Raw genomic sequence first — 23,636 nt, 5'->3', positions numbered from 1 at the left:
ACTGATAAGTTGTTCCCTCATCTCCCTCTCCTTGGGCCTTTCTATTCACTGAGACACAATAATATTGAATGAAGTTAGGCCAATTAATACCTCTACGAGGGCCTCTAATTGTTCAAGTGAAAGGAAGAGTTGCATGTCTCTCATTTTAAATCAAAAGCTAGAAATGATTAAACTTAATGAAAGAAGCATGTCAAAAGTTGAGACAGGTTGAAAGCTAGTCCTCTTGCACCACAGTTAGCTAAGTTTAAAGGCAAAAGAAAAGTTCTTAAAGGAAGTTGTAAATGCTACTTTAGTGAACACATAAGTGATAAGAAAGCAAAACTGTCTTATTGCTGATATGGAGAAAAGTTTAGTGATCTAGATACGAGATCAAACCAGCTGCAACATACCCTCAAGCCAAAGCTTAATCCGGAGAAAGGATTTATCCCTCTTAAATTTTATGAAGGCTCAGAGAGGTGAGGAAGTCACAGAAGAAAAGTTTGAAGCTAGCAGAGGTTGGTTCATGAATTTTAAGGAAAGAAGTCATTTCCATACATACGAGTGCAAGGTGAAGCAGCAAGTGCTGAGGTAGAAGCTGCAGCAAGTGGTCCAGAAGATCTAGCTAGGATCACTAAAGAAGGTGGCTATGCTAAACAACATATTTTCAAGGTAGATCAAACAGCCTTAAACTGGAAGAAGATGCCATCTAGGGCTTTCATAGCTAGAGAAGAAAAGTCAATGCCTGGCTTCAAAGCTGTATAGGATAGGCTGTCTTGTTAGGAGCTAATACAGCTGGTGAGTTTAAGCTGAAGCCAATGCTTATGACCATTATAAAAATCCTAGTGTCATTAAGACTTAGGCTAAATCCACTCTGCCTGTGACCTATAAGTGGAACACTAAAGCCTGGCTGACAACACATCTGTTTACAATATGGTTTACTGAATAATTTAAGCCCACTCTTGAGACTTCCTGGTCAGGGAAAAGTTTCTTTTTAAAATATTACTGCTCATTGACAATGCACCTGGTCACCCAAGAGCTCTGCTGGAGATGTAAAACAAGATTAATGTTGTTTTCATGCCTACTAACACAGCATGTACTCTGTAGCCTATGGATCAAGGAGTAATCTTGAATTTCAAGTCTTATTACTTAAGAAATACATTTCATAAAGCTATTGCTGCCATAGATAGTGATTCTTCTGATGGATCTGACAAAGTGAGTTGAAAATCTTTTCGAAAGGAGTCACCATTCTAGATGCCATTAAAAACATTCATGATTCATGGGGAGAGGTCAAAATATCAACATTAACAGGAGTTTGGAAGAAGTTGATTCCAGCTCTCATGGATGACTTTGAGGGGTTGAAGGCTTTAGTGGAGGAAGTAACAGCAGAGGTAGTGAAAACAGCAAGAGAACTAGAATTAGAAGTGGACCCTGAAGATGTGACTGAATGGCTGCAATCTCCTAATAGACTTTAACGGATAAGGAGTGTGGTTTCTTATGGATGAGCAAAGAAAGTGATTTCTTGAGATGGAAACTACTCCTGGTGAAGATGCTGTGAAGATTGTTGAAATGACAACAGAGGATTTAAACTATTACATAAACTTAGCTGATAGAACAGTGGCAGACTGCGAATATTGACTCCAACTCTGAAAGAAGTTCTACTGTGGGTAAAATGCTATTAAACAGCATTGCATGCTACGGAGAAATCATTTACGAAAGAAAAAGTCGATTAATGTGGCAAACTTCATTATTGTCTTATTTTAAGAAATTGCCAGCCTTCAATTGGATGTTGCTACCCCACACTGACCAGTCGGCAGCCGTTGGCATCTAGGCAAGACCCTCCTCCAGCAAAAAAAAAAAAAAAAAAGCTCAGATGATGGTTGGCACATTTTAGCAAAAAAAAAAAATTATCTAATTGATGGATGTACATTGTTATTTTAGACATAATGTCATTTCCATAGTATAGTGGAAACATAACTTTTATATGCACTAGGAAACCAAAAAATTAATGTGATTCACTTTATTTAGGTGTTTTGGAACCAAATGTGCAATATCAAGGTATGCTTATAAAAGCCAAAGTCTTTCAAGGCTTATAAGGTGAGCATACATTTATCCTCCGAACCAGAACACTTTAAGGAGTGAAGGACAATAAAACTGATTAAGGTGATATGATTTTGAAATATGCTCTTATGAATGGACAAATTAGATTAATTATATTTGTAGATATGAAATAATTATATTCAAGAAATACTTTCAAAACTAAAATTTTCTCCCTAATCAGTGGTTGTTAAAGTAACATTTAAAAACAAAATATTGGGGTGCCTCAGTGGTTCAGTCATTTGAGCGTCCGACTCTTGATTTCAGCTCCGGTCATGATCCCAGGGTTGTGGGATCAACCCCCATGTCAGGCTCTCTGCTGAGTGTGGAGCCTGCTTAAGATGATCTCTCTCCCTCTCCTTCTGCCCTTCTCCCCCACTCATTCTCTCTCTTACTCTCTCTCTCTCTCTCTCAAAAAAATAACTAAAAACATGATATCTTGCTTTATTGTTATAATGCAAATAATTATTCTTGTACATTTTCACACACTGTAGTCATAGCTTGGCTTTTTTTTATATACAAAAGGATTTATTTAAAAAAAAACCAGTAAGACACTAGTACATCATAACACTGTTACACTGGGCTTTTAACACAAGACTTGCTCTACAATACTGGGCGGGGGGGGGGGCATAAAACACAAATAGATTCTGAAGCATAGCAATTAAGAAATATAACAATGGAAGCAAATTTCTTTTAATGAGAACTCAGAATTAAACTTCAGAGGGACCCAATGTCATACTTCCATCTCTAATACTATGTCATTGGTATTTTTAAGTACAAAAATTTACCATGGATTTATTTTATTTTTAAAATATTTTTCCAAATATTCTTTGAAAGTGCATATATAGTTAACTTGAATGTGATGATACTTTTAATGTGTTCTTGTTTGCAAACTGTCAATAATTTCGAACTGCCAAAATCTTTAGACCTGAAATTTTGGAAGGGGCTCCATTTGTTGAATACTTCAAATATTTTTAATGTCTTGTTTTGGAAAAAAAGAAAAAAAATGAACATCTGGAAGACTTTTTAAAATAATTTTTAGAAGTTTTTTATTTTAATGTTTATTTATTTTTGAGAGAGAGAGAGAGCGAGAGGGAAAGGGACAGAGAGAGAGGGAGACACAGAGTCCAAAGCAGGCTCCAGGCTCTGAGCTGTTAGCACAGAGCGTGATGAGAGGCTCGAACCCATGAACTACAAGATCATGACCTGAGCCAGAGTTGAACGGTTAACCAACTGAGCCATCCAAGCACTCCATCTGGAGAATTTTTTAAAAAATGTTCAATACTATTATAGGACACAGTTTTATTGATGAAGCAGTTGTTTGAAGAGTCAAACATTTCCAAAATATTATTGATGTGGGCAACAAAACAATCTTACGTAGTGTCATGTAGAAATATCTACATCTATCAATATTTTTATGTATGGCATTTAACATTAACTTAATCATAAAAGTTTTGTGGTAAGTTAATCTATATGCATATATGTATGTGTTTATATATTTGATAATTATAGCTCCTGCTTTTATTTTCAGAAAGTTGCTGTTTGTTTGAATGCAAATAAAAATTGTATGTGCACTATACCCAATTTAAGAATATTTCTCAATAGATATTTTCAACTTGGGAAGAACATTGTTACAATAATGCTGTTCTTTAACATTTGTATTTGTTTCATCACTGCAGTGCTAAACTTTCTAACTGAATTAACAACAAGAAAAAGGTTTTACAAGAATGCTATTTAAAACTTGAAATAATCAACTTTGAATAGCTTTATTTTCACCACTTGAATTATATGAACAATTCAAATCATTATTGGAGTTAACATTTTTTGAAGCATCAGATAGCACAGATATGAAACTGGAATCTTGTTGGTGAAATTCTTATGCAGCCATCATTTCTCTCTTCATTTGTACACAAGAGAAGTAAAAAATTTACAAGAAACCTGTGATTTAAAGAAAAGCCACACTTAACCGAGTGACATGTAAATGACTATTCTGCAGTTACAAGCGCTAAATCATCATCTTGTATGTAGTCTTCTTAAGAAAAGAAAAACACTAATGTTGCACATCATTTACTTATTGTTTACTTATCATTTAACTTATTGTTAGTTTCCAGAGTATAATTAAGTGAATTTGGAAAAATTAAGAACTTAAAAAGATTTTGAAAAAAATAAAGGAAGGTTAGAGGCTGATGGAGAAGGTCTATAATTTTATGAACATTGACTTACAGATTTGAACATAATACCTCAATATATCTGTGTTGTTTGAGATCTTGAATGTTGGAATATGGTGATGATGGACAAAAGTCATAGTCGCAGACCAAGAAAATCTCACAGCCAAATGCAATGAGTTGTTGTGAATGGGCAGGGCCAAGGCTTAGGTATGTTCATAGATGATGTTAGGCAATAGCCTTCTTTGAACAACTTGTCTAGTAAAGCTGGGAAGCACTTTCCACTGTATGGACCTGGGGGTTTACATGAAAGGCCAAAGAAGTCTTCTGGAATGGAGCATAAGAAATTATTATAACCCTGACCCCTTTGGCCCTAATGAAGTTTAGCATAAAGAGAAAAAAAAAAGTCCCATTTACTAAGGTTAATGTAGACAATGCTAAATATTGGAAAGAATAAAAGAAGGCTCTAACAGAACCCAGTCTGAAGAGAGAAAGAGTGTGGACTTGTGGCAGGACAACAGCAGTTGCTGGCCTGTTGGGGAGGCCGGCAGAGCTGGTGTGAGGCACAGAGAATAGTTGATTTAGGAGCCCATTCAGATTCAGCGCATTTTCTGAGAAATGGAAAGGTGTGAAGTGAAAGTTCTGTGCCACTAAAGAGGGTACAATTGCAGGCCCAGGTAGCTTTGTTGTGGTGAGCCTCTGATTAAATGTAATGAGAAGAACACATCCTTCTCTGACCTATGAATCTACAGAGACGAGGCATTTTACTCGGAGTATTGCTGGCAGTTTTAGATGGTTATCAAGGACTCTAAATATCTGGCTCCACTGTTAGCAATGACAGCCCACTGCGGGTAGCAGACTCTAAGGCTGGAGGCAACTGGAACCACTTGGGGGAGTGTGGGGCACCATCCGTTGTGGAGTTCAGCTTTCAGTGATGCCACTGGCACAGGGGGAGCTCTGACAAGGACTGATTTATGGACAGAGTATAAGAATCTCTAGTGATTTTTGTAAATATTTACGTGGAGAGTGAATTCTGGGAAAAATAAAAATGACCAGAAGTAAAGGTATAGTATTCAAGATAATATAATCTAAGCATACCTAAAATGGCCTCTCATTTTTGCCATAAGGTTAGTGAGGCATGAGGAGGTTCTCAGTGACAAAAGAACTCGTATTAAGGTAGGTCCAAGGGGACCAGTAGCTGAGAAGTTGGAGATAAACTTCTTCTGTTGGAAGTATGGCTCTATTATTTACTAGTTTGTGAATTAGAAGGTAGATTAATCTCTCTATACCTCAATTCCTTTAATCTGTAAAAGGGAGCACAGGGGTGCCTGGGTGGCTCAGTCAATTGAGCGTCAGGCTTGGGCTCAAGTCATGATCCCGAGGTTCAAGGGTTTGAGCCCAACAGGCTTGTTTTGGTCAGCACAGAGCAGAGCCAGCTTCAGATCCTCTGTCCCCCTTTCTCTCTGCCTCTCTTCTGCTCGAGCTCTCTCTCAAAAATAAATAAACCTTTTTTTTCCTTTTTTTTTAAAATTTTTTTTTCAACGTTTTTATTTATTTTGGGGACAGAGAGAGACAGAGCATGAACGTGGGAGGGGAAGAGAGAGAGGGAGACACAGAATCGGAAACAGGCTCCAGGCTCTGAGCCATCAGCCCAGAGCCCGACGCGGGGCTCGAACTCACAGACGGCGCGAGATCGTGACCTGGCTGAAGTCGGACGCTCAACCGACTGCGCCACCCAGGCGCCCCTAAATAAACCTTTTAAAGAAAAGGGGGGAGCAAATAGTGCCTACTTCATTGAGTTGTTGTGAGTTTCAGGGTCCTAGATTATTAAGTACTTAAAGGAAATCCAGGCCCATAGTGCATGCTATATATGTGTTTAGATAAGAGTCAAGCAAGGAAGTGGAAGAGAACAAGGAGAGATGTGTTTTTTTAAAAATAAAAAAGGTGAGAGGCTGAGTATTTTAGCATTTCAGGGACACCATCCATCGACTCTGTAACACTGATTGAACACCTTCTGTGTGTCAGACAAGATTGCCTACCTGCAGCCCTAAACCAGTAAGTTCCAGGAATAGGTGAACCAATCAGAGAGGGATACTGCCATCTGTTGCCCTCGATTATCGGGAAGAATTGCCATTGAACATCTTCTTGGATCGATGGCCAGCCTGAATGTTTTCTACCAAGACAAAAACAGGCAGTCCTCTAGCCTAAGGAGTGATCCTAAGAGTTGTTTCCCAGGCTCTCCTCTGAGGGTGCTTAGGGCATTGCTAGACATTAAGAAGCAGCAGTGTAGTGATATGTGAAACTGACTATGGCACCAGATGGGTCAGGGTGGTTGTATTAAATAGACACATGTATAAAGCCTAATAATAGGCATATTGTGGGCTCCTGTTATTAGGATGTTACATTTCTTAAATTATTCTCCTCTGCTGGTTCTGTTAGAAATTCAGCATTGGTCAAATACAGAGCACCATTAACAGGGCTTTGGGGATGCAGCAAAACATAATGGCTCAGCATTCAGGCTCTGGAGACCTACTCCTTGCATTCAAATCCCAGCTCCTCCACTTAGGAGCCCTGTGACAATGGGCAAAGTCCATGCTTCAGGCTCTTCATATGTAGTGGGCATGATAAGCAGTTCTAGCTTCACAGGTTTGTTGTGAAGATTCAATGCGTTAATACATGTGAAACCCCAGAAACATTACCTGTGGCACAATAAATGACCTTAATAGACGTATTAAACTTAAATGCTACTATTAATATAATAGCGCAACAAAACACCAGGAAAAAAATAGTATCAGGAAAAATTTCACAGAAGATGTATCAAAAGAGTCACAAAGTCAGATTTGCATTTTCTGTAAAAGCTTTGATAGCAGAGTCCTGTCTCTACTGATCATCACTACCAGTGGCTCCAGTGGGACCATATGCAGGAAAAGGCCTGAGTAAGGACTGTGGTAGTGGCAGTAATGAAAGTGAAAGCAAGAAGCTCATGAAGGATCGTCTAAATATAGGAGATTCTGATTTGGGGGCAGCGGGCTCCTTTAAAAACCTACCACCCGGTGAGTCTGAAATCCAGTCTTAGAATGTCTCAGTTGATCTGCTGGCTTTGCTTGCTTAGGTCTCCAGCCTCATTTCCACTCGGCTCACCAATACCCCTCTGAACTCTGCCTTTTCTTTTCCTCAAATATTCCCCATTCTAAACTCATTCTATCCCCAGACTTTTGAACTTGAGATTGCCTTTCCCTGCTGGCTCCTGCTTACTCAGGCCAGGATTCTCTGAGCACCTACTGAGAAGTTCTGGGCTGACCCTGGGCACTTTCAATCTCACCACCTTGCTTTCTTGTCTTCTCTGTATTTATCACTGTGAAAATTATCTTGTTTATTTGCTTACTTGTGTAGTGAAAGCATGGGTTTTTGTCCCAACCATTATTTTTCTTCTGTCTCTAGAACAGTGCATGGCATACAGCAGGAGATCAATAACTATTTGTTATGGATGAAAAATATTCTGGCCGTTCAGCAGAAGAGGGTTGGAATTTATAGGTGAACTATCTTCAGTGCCTGCAGCTGAATGGGGCTGACAAAGTCAGGCACAGACATTTTCAGGTCTTTTCACCTCTATGATGACGTTTTCTGTCTATGCATGAGGCTGTTTGGTTCATCTTAAAAGGTGAGGACAAGCCTGCAATCCTCCAGGTATAGTTCCGAATGAATGTGGCCAGGTTTATGTCTATCTTTTCTCTGCTTTCCATTTACATCTAAAAATACAGAAGGAAAACAACATTACTTAAATAGGTGAATGAAAAACATAAGAATTTGGGACCCGTCTCAGTTTTATATGGATTTTTAGCATTTTGTTAATGTAGTATTTCAAATTCATGGATAACAGATTGGCTATTCAACAAATGATGCTGAGAAAGCCAGTTAGCCTTTGGGGGAAAAGTGTAATGAAAATCCATACCTCACTGAAATCAATTTCAGATAGAGCAATGCATGTAATATTAAAAAGTAAAATTTTGACAACAGTTGAAGAAAATAGAAGTGACTATTTTAGAATGTTTGATAGAGGACAACTTTTCTGTGCAGGACATCAGGCCAGAAGCTATAAAGGAAGTGGTTGACAGAATTGCCTAGAAAAACACTAAAAGTTTCTGTAGGAAACAATAGGTCCTGTATACAAAATTAAGAGACATTTGCAAACTGGAAAAACATGCTGACCTTAATGTATTTAGAGATATATTCACACATGCGTGCGCACGCACGCACACACACACACACACACACGCACACACACACTCAATTTCAGTAAGAAGACACCTAACCTTTGTGAAGTGGCTGGTGCTGGTGGCCCCTCATTTCCTCTCTTCCCTCTCATTTCCTCTTTTCCAGCATAGTCAAGTTCTCGCTACTGAGGCTGAATTATCCCCAGAAGCATGCTTTGAAGGGTCTCTGCAGTTAGACCAAGAGCATGTGACTCAGTCATGCTCAGTGGGATCTGAGTTGAGGTCTGCTGAGCCTCCTAGGAAAGGCTCTTCCCTCTAAAAGAGGCTCAGAATAAAAAAAACCCTTTTCTTTTTAACTAGGCATTGTTGTGTACCTGGACACAGCATTTTTCCCCGTCTGAGGGATGAGTCAAAAGTTTCAAGCCTAAAGACCAAGCTCATATGCTAAGGAATTCCATTCCGTAATTAATTTGAGAAATCATGTTAAAGGTGGAACATGATTTAGTACTTTATCATTCTTTTAAAGGTCCCTATCGTTTTTCTTTTCTAACCTAGAAGTTAAGGCAGGTTACACATCTGCCAATAGTGTTTGAAGTTGTTTTGTTCTTTTTTTAAAACGTGACCATGTCACATATTTGAATTAACTACCATTTCGAAGGCTAAGCAAGTCCACCATTTGTGGATTTGCTGCCGACCAGCCCGTACCCTGCGTACAGTTGACAGTCTCAGAGTTTTCTAACAGGCGAACGTATGCAGTGTTTCGGGCACTGGGAATCCCTGTCAACCAGGCCAAATGGTGAAATAAATGCTCATTGTCTTCAATGAGATTGTTGTAGCTAACTTCACACATGTCTGATCCCTGTCTTAATCAGTTAAAGATCCTATGGCCGGCTCCTCCGGCCCATCTGTGCTCTGATGTTCCTTTTTCTCTACCACACTGCACTACTTTGTCCTTGGGCTGCCTTCCTGTACCTACTACACCATTCGCGACATCCTCTGGAGTTGCTCCTCCATAATTGGCAAACCCACTGTATCCTCAGTGGAAATCTCCATGTTTTCTCCTTCATCTGGTCTTCACTGATAACTACCTCCTTCCAAATACACCACTTCTGCCTTCTCCAGTCCACTTCTCTTACCCAACATAACTCATGGCCAGGAATTAGGCTTTGGTGACCCCCTTTATCTCCCTTATCACCTCCAGCACATTACTCTTACACTGTCCTATAAATAACACTAATTATTTTCCTCAAGCCAGCGTGTTGAGGACTGTATTGCCTACTTTACTGTCATCACCCCATCACCCCATAACCTCATATATATATCTTCAACACTCACAGGATGAATCCTCCAGTGTCCTGCTTCTCAGTGTGTTGACCTCTTCAACTCCATGACTCTCTTTTTCTCTACTTTAACAGTCTACTCTAATGGGCATTCCTAACATCATATCATCACCTCCAATTTCTTTTCCCTTAAAATCAGTAATTCACCATGTCCTCCTATATGTTCAGCTTATTTTTATTCAACTATCACTTTTTCAGCTCTTCAGTCTTATTTATATCTTGTATTCATTCCTAGCCATTCATGCCTTTGTTTGTCAACAGCTACTTTTCATGCCTCATCATTCGGGTTAAATTTCATGATTCACCACTTCAACAGCACTCTTGCCAATTATCTTATACTTTTTTTTTTGTTTTTTTATCACTTTCATTCAGAACTATTCAGTGTTTTCCTGTTTTCACTTAATTAGCCATTAGCTGCTTCTAGGTTTATGCCCTTTCCCTTTTCCCCTCCCTAAAGTTTATTATCCACATTCTCCACATATCCTAAATGTTTTCATTTCCTTCCATCTAATTTATTCAATAATTTAGTCCTGTCAGTATTCTGATCTCATCTTTTCACCAAAATAATACATGTTACAACCACAAATGATCTCTGTCTTCCTTAATTCTTCAGGCAATCATTAGTATTTATTTGAGCTTTCATCAGGCTACTGTGTTTCTGACTCACCCATCTTAAAGTAATTCTCTTCTCTTGGTTTCCATGTCAAAGTATGCTTTTTACTTCATTTTTCTCAAACCTCTGTTCTCTTTCTGTGTGTGTGGGGGTTCATTCTTCTCTACTCACCCAATAAACATTGACATTGCCAAGGGTCAATGCTGCTGACAAGGATTGCAACTGCTAGTTGATATCTTCCTTGGACATGGTAAAGGCACTTCAAACCAAATATGTCTAAAACAGAACAAATGATGTCTACTCATCTCCCCTAGAAAACAAACAAAGTAAGCACAACACAGGTTCTCTTTCCAGTGACACCACCATTTGTCATTTGTACGAATTAGAAATCCTCCAAGTCTTCTCTTAAAAAAAATAAATATTTAAAAAAAATTGAAAAAGGGGCACCTGAGGGGCTCAGTCTGTTGGGCGTCCAACTTGGGCTCAGCTCATGATCTCACTGGTGGTGGGTTCAAACCCCGCATTGGGCTCTGTGCTGACAGCTCAGAGCCTGGAGCCTGCTTCGGATTCTCTATCTCCCTCTCTCTCTGCCCCTTCCCCACTCTGTCTCTTAAATAAAAAAATAAATAAATACTAAAAAAAAAAAAAAAGAAATCCTCCAAGTCCTGTGCACAAGGAAGCCCTATCAGTTTCATCTTCCACACAACCTAGAATAATATAATTTGTTTCCAGGAATGTTATTCTGATGTCACAACCATCTCTTTTCTATCTTGCAACCATCCTGGCCAACACATTTTCCACATAAGCTCAATTAGATAAACTCTCTGTTTAAAACAATGGCTTTGTCTCACTCTCATGAAAAATATTTTAAGTGGCCTATAGTTATATTGTATGTCTATCTGATATCTCCTTTTCAGCCTCATTGTATACCTGTCTTCCCAAAGAAAGAGTAGTCCAGATTAACTCAAAGACTTGGCCTGAGAAAATTCTAGAATGGTGTTGACATTTCCTGAGAGAAGAATGTACAAGAAGTGGGGGCTATTATTATTAATTTTGTTGTTATTGTTTGTAGTGGTGGAAAAGTCAAGAGTTATTATTTTTGGAATAACTATTAAACATCAAAATGGAGATGTTAAGTTGGCAATTTGATAGAGGATTTGGGAAATTAAGACAGAAAAATGGCACTGGATATGTTAATTATGGAGTCATTTTATGAAATTACCTCTGAAGTGAATATAAATAGAGAAGAGGCTCAAAGACTGAGCTCTCAAGCAGAGAAACAGAAGTCTGGATGAAGGGAAGGGCCTAGCAGAGGAGAAAAAGAAATAATGGTCAGTGAGGTAGGAGAAAAACAAAAGTGGTGGTGTCTCAGAAGCTAAGTGAAGAGAGAGTGGGTAACTGTACCAGAAGATCCTGATTCCAATAAGTTGAAGACTGGGTTTTACAATATGTGGGTAATTAGTGATCTCCAGAAATGCAGTCTCAGGGGGAAGGGTGGCATCTTGACTAGATGGCTTCAAGAAAAGTGAGAGATGAGGAAGTGAAATCAACAAGTAATGAATTTCTACAAAAGGAGATGCACCTGACTTTGTTCACCAATGTTCACAATAAGACATAGTAGGCTCTCAGAAAACATTTGTTGAGGAAATGAATTAGGTGGATAAAATAAGTGAAAGGAAAGTCATGAAAAAAATCATATACATGTGTTCCGTTGTTTCTAATTAATAACTTAAGTCATATCTTTGAATTCCAGTTTTTCTTATATAGCAATACATAGCATCTTAAAAAAATGTTTTAACGTTTATTTATTTTTGAGAGAGAGACAGAGTGTGAGTGGGGGAGGGGGAGAGTGAGAGGAAGAATCCAAGGCAGGCTCCAGGCTCTGAGCTGTCAGCATGGAGCCTGATGTGGGACTCGAACCCACGAACTGTGAGATCATGACCTGAGCTGAAGTTGGATGCTTAACCAACTGAGCCACCCAGTCGCCCCTAATATCTTTTTTTTTACTTATAAAGGAAACTGACTTTTCATTTTGGCTTACAGTTATATGAATTTTAAGACATGTATGGTTTCCACCATTATCAGGATACAGAACAGTTGCGTCATCTCAAAAAACTTCATCATGCTATTGCTTTATAGTCACACCCTCTCTTCATCCCTTTTCATTGGCAACCACTGATATGTTCCCCATTACTGTAGTTTTGTCTGTTAATGTCTTATAAATGGAATAATTTGGTATGTAACTCTTTAACACTGACTTCTCTCACTGAGTCTTTGAGAATTGTCTGAATTATCATGTGTAATAATAGTTCATATTTATGGTTGTGCAGTATTCTATTATATGGATGTACCATTCATCAGTTGAAGAACACTGGGGTTATTTCCAGATTTTGATTTGTTAATTAGAAGATAGACTTTTTGTATGACTTCTATAGTGTTAAATTTCATGTTATCACTAAGAAATGCCATTATAGGAAAGGGTAATTTAAGGAAGGTTTTTATTTTTTATAACTATTTTATAAAGTTGCATAAAATGACATTTTTTTTCCTGTTACAAGAAAGGCTATTTTAAATTCTGTTAGTTTCAATATGACTATAATTAACAATTTGTGACATTGTAGGCACAAAATGCTCTTGAGGTTAAGATAGTTTTTTAAGGCCGATATATAGAGAAAGCTATAAATATTTTGCATTACAGATGATATCTAAAATATGTTTCTCTACTTACTTTCAAAGCTTGTAAGTCTTTTTGGATAAGTACATATGTATTTCTTTTCAGATAGAAAAAAATTGTTTCAACAGCTTGTGTTTAGAGCCCTGAAAGCAGTGGGTTATTTCTTCATGAATCTTCCGTCTTTTTGTAGTCGTAATAACCTCTTATTTAATTGTATTTCATGCACATTAAAAAATGCTAAGCATAAGTTATTTAAACATAAATGAAATCCAATATATTATAGAAAAAAAATTTAACTGTCAAGACAATACTAGGGATAGAATGCTCCTGGGATATAGCAAAATAGAGTGGAAACTAATCATTCACTGAACTCAATATAATAATATGCCATTGTGATTTTGTTCACAAGCCGGTATGGAGACAAATGTGAGGACCTACGTAGGAGACTCACATTTCCAATTCTTTCCAGAAATGACTATGAGAGAGCTGGAGAGATATGCTATAGCTAGAAGACAGGGGAGGGATGCAGAGATGGAATTCAGACAGTATTATTTAGGTTCTGTATATTAATATGCCTTCACTTGTACCCATTGAATCATAAGGCTGGGCAAAAACACATAACTGCACTCTCTCACCCACAATAGAGATGTGTGATGCATAGGGATGTATGATGTAGACACACCTTTTGGGGGTTAACCAACTGTTCTTATCTTCTCTTAAACCAGTTTGAGTTGGTGATGGCTTGAAGCCCATCCCCTTGTTCTTTATCCGTATCATTTGAAGACAGGCCAATCTGTTTTCATGAGCTGCATTAATGGAAGTATAATCCATTTTAATGCACGGTTAAAGCACATCAAGAAAAGCACATCCCCACATTCCTGTGTGTGGAGTAAAAGCTGCTCAGGGCTACCATGTCCTCAGGATGTATGTGTGGAACCACCATTAGTATTTAATAGAAGCTGGGCATGTGCATCAAGAAGATAATATTATAGTTCCTGAGAATTGGAAAGAGCTATATAATATTAGGGTTTTCTTGTGGAATAGACATAAAAATGATTGAAATCCTGGTTTAAGAAAAAAAATGTATTCACTTTAACTGCCTTCTTTGGTGGTATTTATAGAAACAACCTTTATTCTTCTCCAACAGTTTTCCTGTGGAAAAAATAAATGATCTCAATACAATGCAATGTAATATATAAACCCGGTGCCTGCAGTTGTCCTGTGTAGCATTCAAGTACAAATAGCCATTTGGCTGGAATTTGAAAGGGCTAGGGTGGACTACTTAAAAATTTGCTTTCAATTGAGAACAAATTAAAAGATTCTTTTGGTGCGTCTTTATGCGTATGTTTGTGCATATAGGTATGAAATGATTCCATGGAGGAATTAAGAACATTAAGAGATGGAGGTAAAGCAATCAGTGATCAAATTCAAATAAAGAGTGTTTTTTTTTTTTTTTTTCCTGAGTGTCGATTTACTCCAAGAGACCGTCTTTTCAAGGTTGTTGGCTTAAAAAAACTGTAACACATGTTTAAGCCTTTCTTCTTAAATTTCCTCTTTCTGGTCCTCACAAGATAAAAATAATTTATTTTTAAAAAAAACTTCCTAATAAACCTGTGATTGATTAAAATGGGGAGATTTAAAAAATTCTAATTATCTTCCCACAATTATCACTAAGCTTAGTGTGATGAGGCTTCGTGGCCTCCATTACATTTAAAAAAAAAATTTTTTTTAACGTTTATTTATTATTGAGAGACAGAGAGACACAGAATGTGAAGAGGGGAGGGGCAGAGAGAGGGGGACGCACAGAATCCGAAGCATGCTCCAGGCTCTGAGCTGTCAGCACAGAGCCCGATGCGGGGCTCAAACTCACAAACCGTGAGATCATGATCTGAGCCGAAGTTGGTCGCCTAACCAACTGAGCCACCCAGGCAGCCCTCCATTACATTTTTTAAATCTACTGTCCCAGATCCTCACATTCAAGTTCAATAAGCACTTCTTGTTTGAAGTAGAACTGTATGTCCAATAGACTGTTTCCTTAAATAAGATCTCTAAAAAAGAATGTTTTCCTCTTTTTCCCTCTAAGGAGGTAGTGGGTGTGGGGCCTGGGCTGGGAGGCCTTATAAGCTATAATGTCCCATTGCCTAACTGCTTATTGGATAGTTCATAACACTTAACCGAGAAGGCACAACCTTTCAGAAGTCAGGTCTTTAAGAGACCCCATGCACTTTGTTAGAAGCTGTGTTGTGAAATTCAGACTTGCTTTTACTAAGGATTGTGTCTTTGCATTTTATTCTACACTGAGTTCAGGGTAATTAAATTTTTAAAATTCAATGTTCTTTCCAAACACCATATGTGCTGTTTTGATTGTGTTTCTGTGAGGGCATTTCATTTTTTAAAAAGTCAATCCTATCATTATTTAAGTCTTTCTAAATTTTACAACTCCCCATTACTTATATTTGAGCTCTTTTTAGTAAACTCTAAGTGAATGACTTTGTTTATTTATATTTCCATGATTTTTGAGGTAATTCATCCTGAGTATTTATTATATTGCCATGTATACACAATAAACGAAAGTGTATTTTCATTATCTCAAGATTTTCTAGAAAACATGTCCATCAGTGGGGTGCCTGACTCAGTACATACAGCATGCGACTCTTGATCACGTGGTCATCAGTTTGAGCCCCACATTGGGTGTAGAGCCTACTTAAAAAAATGTGCTTATCAAAAAATAAGCTAAATTCTAACAAAAAAGAAAAAAAAACACATTTGCTTCAGTCTCAGCTCTATTTATTCTTTCTATGGTTGATCCCTTCCATTTTTTTTCTCTTTATCCTTACTTAGAAACAAACAAAAATCTTCCTTTTTCTTTGACCAGGTCTCCTTTTCTTTCTTGTTGTTCTTCATTTTTTAAAATCTTTTTCTCCCCCTTTGCGAATATTAGTGGATTTTTTCAGGTAATTGCTTCTTGGGTTGGAAAATGCAGGTTCAGTTCCTGAATCTCTTGCTTTTAATAAAGATTTCTCCAGCAGGTGGCACTAAAACACTGTAAAAAGATAGAGTCACAACTAAATTTTAGTCACCTGGAAAAAAATATCTGATGGGTCATGAGGTTGTTACGTGTAAAGAAGGTATGTTTGCAAACAATAAACATTTTGCACTTGAAAAATCTTAGCACTGCATACATCTAAACTACTACCCATAGTTTAGTCAGACCTCTTCTGTACAAAAGAAATCAATATGTTTATAGATATAGTAGGAGTTTACATGAATATGTTTATCTCTGTTGGGGAGAAGGAATTGAGATAATTTTTGCCTCCACAGAGTTTGCTAAGTGTTGTATAAAATATTATGTGAAATCTGCATAAAATCAGAATTAAAAATGTATTTATTAGTATCCATATGGTTATGTTCCCATTTTGACACAAGGGAATTGGTACACATACTCTAACGCCTATTAGTGTTAATGGGAATTATATGTGTAAATCCCTAAGTCCCAGTGCACTGAGATGAAAATCTCCATAAGGATTTTAAAATCGTATTTGTATTGCTTTTGCTTATGAAGAAACTAAAAGTATGGTAGTTGTTCTTGTATCTTTAAACTTAGTAGGGAGAAGTTGCACCTGAAACAACAGACCTTGAAGTGTTATTTATTCCAGTTAAACATTCAGTTTTAGTGTGATGATCAATTCAGAGCCAAAAACTGGAGAGGTTTCTCAGATTGCCAACCCTGAGTTCTGGAATGTAGCCATCCCCAAAGAGCTACCACAGCTGTTCCCATAGTAGCAGAGAGGTTGCTCCTGGGTCTAGCTTCCAAGAAGAAATATCTTCCTTTTGATGCCAGTTCAAGCACATTAAAAACAGGATAGCTTTCTTCTCCCTTCCAACCTTTATCTCGGCAGTATTTCCACCTCCCCCAATAGGGTCGCACAGTCTCCTGGGCACCTGTTGTTCCTGGGATCTTTGGAACACCACCTGAATTTGAAGCTGCTCCCCAGTGACCCTGTAGAAGTAGGTTCTTTCCAGAATACCTCGGGCCCAGTCAATGGGAGTAAATGTCAGCTGCACCATGGCAACCAGCTCTTCATGATTGACAGTTCTGGTTTGGCGCTTAACCGGGAAAGTGAAGAGAAGGTTTTGACAGCGGGGAGATCTTCTGCCCTACAGATCTAGAAGATTCTTGTGCCAAGAAAGAAACCCTTCCATGCGGGAATGCAAGGAGCCAGCCAGTCTTCTTCTCAGCTGACTGTCTTTCCCAGCTCTGCTTTTTTGAGCTTCACCCTGCCTGGATGACTACTAAGTCTGATACCTTGAAGAGTCTGTGTGGCCTCCATCCAGCTGCATTCTGCGCCTCCCTTGGTCCCAAAGGCTTTCTGGCCCTAGTTAAAAGCCCTCCTGTTCTTGCAAATATATTTCCAGGAGCCGGAGACTTCAGTTTTCTGTCACTGGATAAGTTGATTAGCCAATATTTATTGAGTGTCAACAACGTGGCCAGCAGTATTTTACGCCAATTATATGAGGGATAGGGGAAAAGACTCCCATTCTTTTTCAATTTTCTCAACCCTCTTGATTCTGATGAACCAGCTCTGAAGTAAAATAGCCTTCTCTTTTCTTTCCTTTCCTTCTTCTAGGTTGGCGATGTCTACCATTTCTGTCTCTGCTTGCTGTATTTGCTGAGGTGATCGCTGTCACATATTTATCTGACCTCCTGTATCTAATGAGCGGGTTTTTTAATGCATGATTGGAGACAGTGTATATAATAGATAGAGAATTCCCCCTCTGGTTTGAGGAAAAGATGAGAAAGAGTATTTTATGTTAGCCTGGAAATTCACTCTCCTTTGTATCTTGTCAGATTTTAATTCCTAAAGCAAAAGCAAAAGAAAAAAAAAATTCTTTTCCATTTCATGCTCAAGACAGACTGGAGAAGTGCGACACCAGCACCATGTGGTTAGTAATGATCTGCTTCACTGATAGAGCAAATTGGTTGTTGACAATGGCTGACTGCAACTGACACTGCCTAATAAGGGAAAGAGGCATTTTATTGATTATAAGACAAAAGTGCCCAAACTGGGTTTTGTCCCTTTAAATTTTATGGCCTATAAGATGGAGACCTTGTACCTTTTAAATTTGAATGTAGTCTGATATCACAATTACTTTTACTATCATTCTATTCATGATCTCTAAAAGGGTAAACATATTTATTCGCAGGAAAAAAATTCCTACTCTTTAGCAGGTATGTTGCTGTGGAATACTTGCATACACTCTCATGCAGAGAAAAATTCAAAGCGAAAGATAAATGTTTAAGGGGAGTTCTGAGGTCATTGCTAAAAATTTTTGATTTGAAGTCATTACTCCAAGTTGAATATGGCAATATTTCTTTAGCACAGGATTCTCAATCCATATCTCATTTACCATATTTAAATCTTTAATCCTCTAACACCAATTCAAATAACAGTCCACTTGCTAGCTTCCAGCTTCAGGTCACTATTCAAAGAGAAGTGACAGGCAGTGAAATCAGAAAGGCTTAGTGGCAGGTAGGTAACGGATGTCAAAGAAAGCCCGCATGACTCATAAACAACCAGAACTTATAAATTATCTATTAAACAAATATTATCTGAGCACTGTGCAAGGCAATGGGGGCAGTGACCGAAATAATCACCATTTTCAAAAATTGTCACTGTTCCCAAGGGACCCATGGTCCGGCAACAGAGGTTGATAGCGAGGAAACTACAACACCGAATAACCGCCATAAAGCTAGTAATTCTAAATGTCACATACCTGCTAAGCACGTAATATATACTGTCTTGCTAATCTTCACAACCACCTCATGAAATGTATATTATTATCTCCATTGTGTCAATGAGGCAGTGAGGGCTTAGAAGGATTAGGTTACATGGCTAAAATGTACCTCATTAAGTGACAAAGACATCTCTCGAACCCGGGATTGTCAAGCTTTGGGGACAGGTCTCTCTGCACACGTTGCTATTCCTTCTCTTGGGAATGAAATGATCAAGTCAAACTTTCTGCCAGGAACACTGAGGCAAACAGGTATACAGAGAAGGCATTTTTGGGGACTGGGGACTACGTTTTCTTGGCATATTTCATTAGCTAATTTAAAAAGAAGTGTTGGAGTGTTGCTAGGTAGTTTACATTTTATTCCATTTGAAGTTGGAAAACTACCTTGCTTCAAAGCTTTGTTTTTGTATATATTCTTTGTGGGGTGGATCACATTGTAGGCAATTTGGAGAAAATGTTTATAGTTGTACAGGCTGAGAATCTGGTCCTTCCCCAACACATATTTTAATGTATAGCAAAACACAGCCACAATATAGTCCTGCTGTTCATGAAGCAAAGCTTGATTCTGGGACATAAACACGATTGTAACTATAGAAGACATGAGTTAATCCTTACAGTTCTTAGTGTTTGTAAAGCTTTGGTAAGAGCCTCGTGTTTAGCACTGACCAAAGAAATTTAAATAGATATGTAGAACCTGGAGAGAATCCAGGGGAGAGAGCAGGAATGATGTTAAAATTCCTCATGTAAAGAAAGTTGCCTTGTGTAAAGAAAATAATTCAGTTCAGTAAACACTCACGTGCAAGATGTCCCTGTGGGAAAGCTACAGCCCAAGCAGGCTTGGCCCACATCTGTTTTTTAAATTAATATTCCCATAGTTCTTTGCCCAGTTCTGGGTACATAGTAGCACCTCAGTTCTTATGTGATGAATTAGAGCCTTGGAATCCAGTAGGGATGCAAAAATAAAGGCAGGTCTGCAATCCACGGAACAAGAGGTAAGCAATACAGTACATGCACAGATAAAGAGGGAAGAAAAGGATTCATTCTGGCTGGATTATCATCGAAGGCTTCACGGAGCAGTCTAGTGTTTGAGATGGGCTATGGACGATGGGGAAACTTGCACAAGATGAAGAGAATGTACATTTGTGGATATGGGGTCAGTCTGAAGACAGTTTATGCTGACCTTGGAATGCAGAATGGAAGAGCTGTGCTCTGAAGTTCATGGGGGAAACTGAAACAGAGAAAACGAGACTGGAAATTAGGTGGATTTCAGGTTACAGAGGCTGGAACATCATGTTAGGAATTTTGTGCTTTATTCTTTAGGTAGTGGAGAAGATGAGCACGACAATCGAGCTATGGTAATACCACGTTTTATAGTGAGTAAATACGCAATTTACAAACACTATCTTACTTAATCCTCAAAATCAAGCTGAGGCTTAGAGAGTTGAAGTAATATTCCCAAAGTCACATATGTGGCTAATAGCATATCTGTCTGAATCAAGATCTATCTGACTCCAGAGCCAGGCTATTAACCATTATATTAAACTGCTTTGTTATCACAAGCTTTTGGAGGAGGAAGTGGTGTGATTGGAACCATGTCATCAGTGTAAAGAATGCAGTGGAAATAATGAAACCAGTAGGATGATGGCAAGAGTCTAAGCAAAGTGTAATTTAAAGCCTAGCTCTAGGAATGACAGTGGAAGAGAATTTAGGGAGCACGTACTATGTGATATTTACTACTCATGAAGTTTCTTATTTAGTTCTAAGAATCTATTACGTAGATACCATTATTCTCTCTATATTTTGGTAAGGATCTGAGCTAGGATTTTGTAAGAGAGCTTGGCTGATGATTTCTTAGGTAAATAAGATAGGATATGAGTCTAGGCAATTGTCCCCTAGTGACAACATTTTTATACATCATGTTACCCCTTTCATCATGTTTTCTGGTCAGAAAAGCTGGCATAATGGTTCTGCAACGTTGGTTGAAGAGTGAGTCGGTTCCTTGAATATATGTTCAGAGATTATTATCTTTAAAAATATTTTGGGGCGCCTGGGTGGCGCAGTCGGTTAAGCGTCCGACTTCAGCCAGGTCACGATCTCGCAGTCTGTGAGTTCGAGCCCCGCGTCGGGCTCTGGGCTGATGGCTCGGAGCCTGGAGCCTGTTTCCGATTCTGTGTCTCCCTCTCTCTCTGCCCCTCCCCCGTTCATGCTCTGTCTCTCTCTGTCCCAAAAATAAATAAACGTTGAAAAAAAAAAATTAAAAAAAAAAAAAGCTTTAAAAAAAATATTTTTAGGAAGACTTGGAACTTTCAGAAACAAACATTAGGAAGTTTCATGTAACACTTGTGAGAAATGTCAAAGCTAGTGTGGTAGGCAGAATAATGCCCCTCTTCTCCAAAGATGTCCATGTCATAATCCTCAGAATGAGCAAATATGCCATCTTATAATCAAAGGATTTTGCAGGTGGCTCAGTCGGTTAAACATCTGACTTCAGTTTAAGTCATGATCTCGTGGTTTGTGAGTTTGAGCCCTGTGTCAGGCTCTGTGCTGACAGCTTGGAGCTTGGAGCCTGCTGCGGGTTCTGTGTCTCCCTCTCTCTTTGCCCTTCCCCCACTCGTGCACACGCTCCTTCTCTCTCTCTCAAAAATAAATAAACATTACAAAAACATAAAAATCTTGAGATAGGAGATTATCCTGGATTTTCTGAATGTGCTCAAGATAATCACAAGTGATTCTATAAGGACAAGAAAGAAGGTGAGGTCTTAGAGGTCTTAGAGGTCTTAGAGTCAGAGAAAGACAGGAATATGTTGGATTGTCAGCTTCCAATGTGGAGGAAGGGGTAGTGAGCCAAGAAAGCAGGTGGCCTCTCTTAGCTGGAAAAGGCAGGGAAACCAATTCTCCCCCAGACCATACGGAAGGAATGCAGCCCTGTCCAGCTGTTTTAAACTGCTGACTCTAGAGCTGCAAGGTAATACATTTCTGTTGCTTGAAGTCACTACTTTTGTGGTAACTTATTATAGCAGCGATAGGAAACTGATACAGCAGTAAGGGTGTACATGGGATTTATCTAAAGCAGCTTCATAGCTGGGGAACTGGTGAGGGTGTTTGGAAGGGGAAGGTAAAGTGAAATGAGAAGGACTCAGATACTGAGCTCAGGACAATTATAAGTTGTCCTCAGGGGGAACTCAAGGTGAGAGGACACAGTCAATGACAAATAGAAAATAGGCAGCTGTACAGGAGAAGAGCTAGAAGTGGGATGCGGGACGGTTACAGGTCTGCTGTGAGCTTGGTGCTGCTCTCTCTGGAAGAAATGGTGAAATTGATTCATATGCCAATCACAGCAATAGAAACTTAAGAAAAATAGGGCATACATATATGGAGCTTTGGCCCAGCCAGTTCAGTAATGATACAACAACAATATTTTATTATTGATAGTTTACCATATACTGGGTACTGTTCCAAAGAGTTTACATTTGTTAATATTTTTAAACATTGCAACAACCCACTAAGGCATGCCCTATTATTAGCTTAGTTTTGTAAGTGAGGAAATGATTTGTGACAGCAGAATTTTAAGTGGAAAAGCTAAGAATCCAGGCAGTCTGCCACAGAGTCTATATTCCTAACCCCAATGTGATAAATATTTAAGAGAAATAGAAAAGAATAAGACCATTGTAAATGGGATCGATTCTTTGATTTCTCTTTCTGTTACTTCATTATTGGTGTATAGGAATGCAACCAGAGGGTATTATGCTAAGCGAAATTAGTCAGCGAGAGAAAGACAAATATCATATGACTTCACTCGTATGAGAATTTTAAGACACAGAACAGATGAACAAAGGGAAGGGAAGCAAAAATAATATAAAAACAGGGATGGAGACAAAACATAAGAGACTCTTAAACATGGAGTACACAGGGTTATGGGAGGAGTTGTGGGAGGGGGGATGGGCTAAATGGGTAAGGGGCATTAAGGTATCTACTCCTGAAATCACTGTTGCACTATATGCTAACTTGGATGTAAATTAAAAAAAAATTAAATAAAAATACCAAAAAAAAAAACCCCAAAGAATAAGACCATTGTAAGTTCAATTCTGTTAGTCCATTTAGTAGATATATAACCTTGGAGATTTTTGTTTTGCACTTTTTCCCCTTGTTTTTAAAATAAGTGCAATGATAGCAGTACCTATTTCATATGGCTGCTAGGAAGTTCACTATACCAGACCCAATTGGTTGCAGATAGTAGAAACCCAGCTCGGGCAAGCTTAAACCACCCTCGCTTCCCATTGAATAGGAAAGGTGGACATATTGGAAGTGTTCTGAGGTGGTTCTGAGATGGAAAGAGGATCAGGGACTCTCAGAAAGGAGAGAAACAAAACTCTCTGTGTGGATCCCAGCAATTCCAATGACATCAAAGCTTTTTTTTCCTGCTTGTGTCTCCTCCTTACCTCTCTTTGCATGGGCAATTTGTCTCTCTCCTACAGAAGAATGCTTTCCTCCATTCTGTGAGGAACATGAGATTTTGGACTTCTCAGGCTCTTCCCTGTCACCTACAAGAGCACAGGCCCAAGATTTGGCCCATGGATATTTCTCAGATCTTCTTTCCTTCCACTCTTCTGGTTCCCCCAGCCAGCGATACTAAGTTTCCTTTTGTCCCTTGAAACTGCCAAGCATGCTACCATTGCAAGTCCTCTACTGGAATTCTCCACCCCAACGACAATAGATAACACTCAATTGTAGAGTATTTTTTTTTTTTTCCAACGTTTATTTATT

General features: G+C 38.6%; 1 pseudogene; it reads left to right on the top strand.

The window, feature by feature from the left end:
* Positions 1–1,826, top strand: part of LOC125171733 (tigger transposable element-derived protein 1-like) — a 98,871-nt pseudogene extending 97,045 nt beyond the window's left edge.
* Positions 1,827–23,636: the final 21,810 nt, after the last annotated feature.

This window comes from Prionailurus viverrinus, chromosome C1, assembly GCF_022837055.1.
Source record: "Prionailurus viverrinus isolate Anna chromosome C1, UM_Priviv_1.0, whole genome shotgun sequence".
Lineage (NCBI taxonomy): Eukaryota > Metazoa > Chordata > Mammalia > Carnivora > Felidae > Prionailurus > Prionailurus viverrinus.
This window is presented reverse-complemented; position numbering and strand designations above follow the sequence as displayed.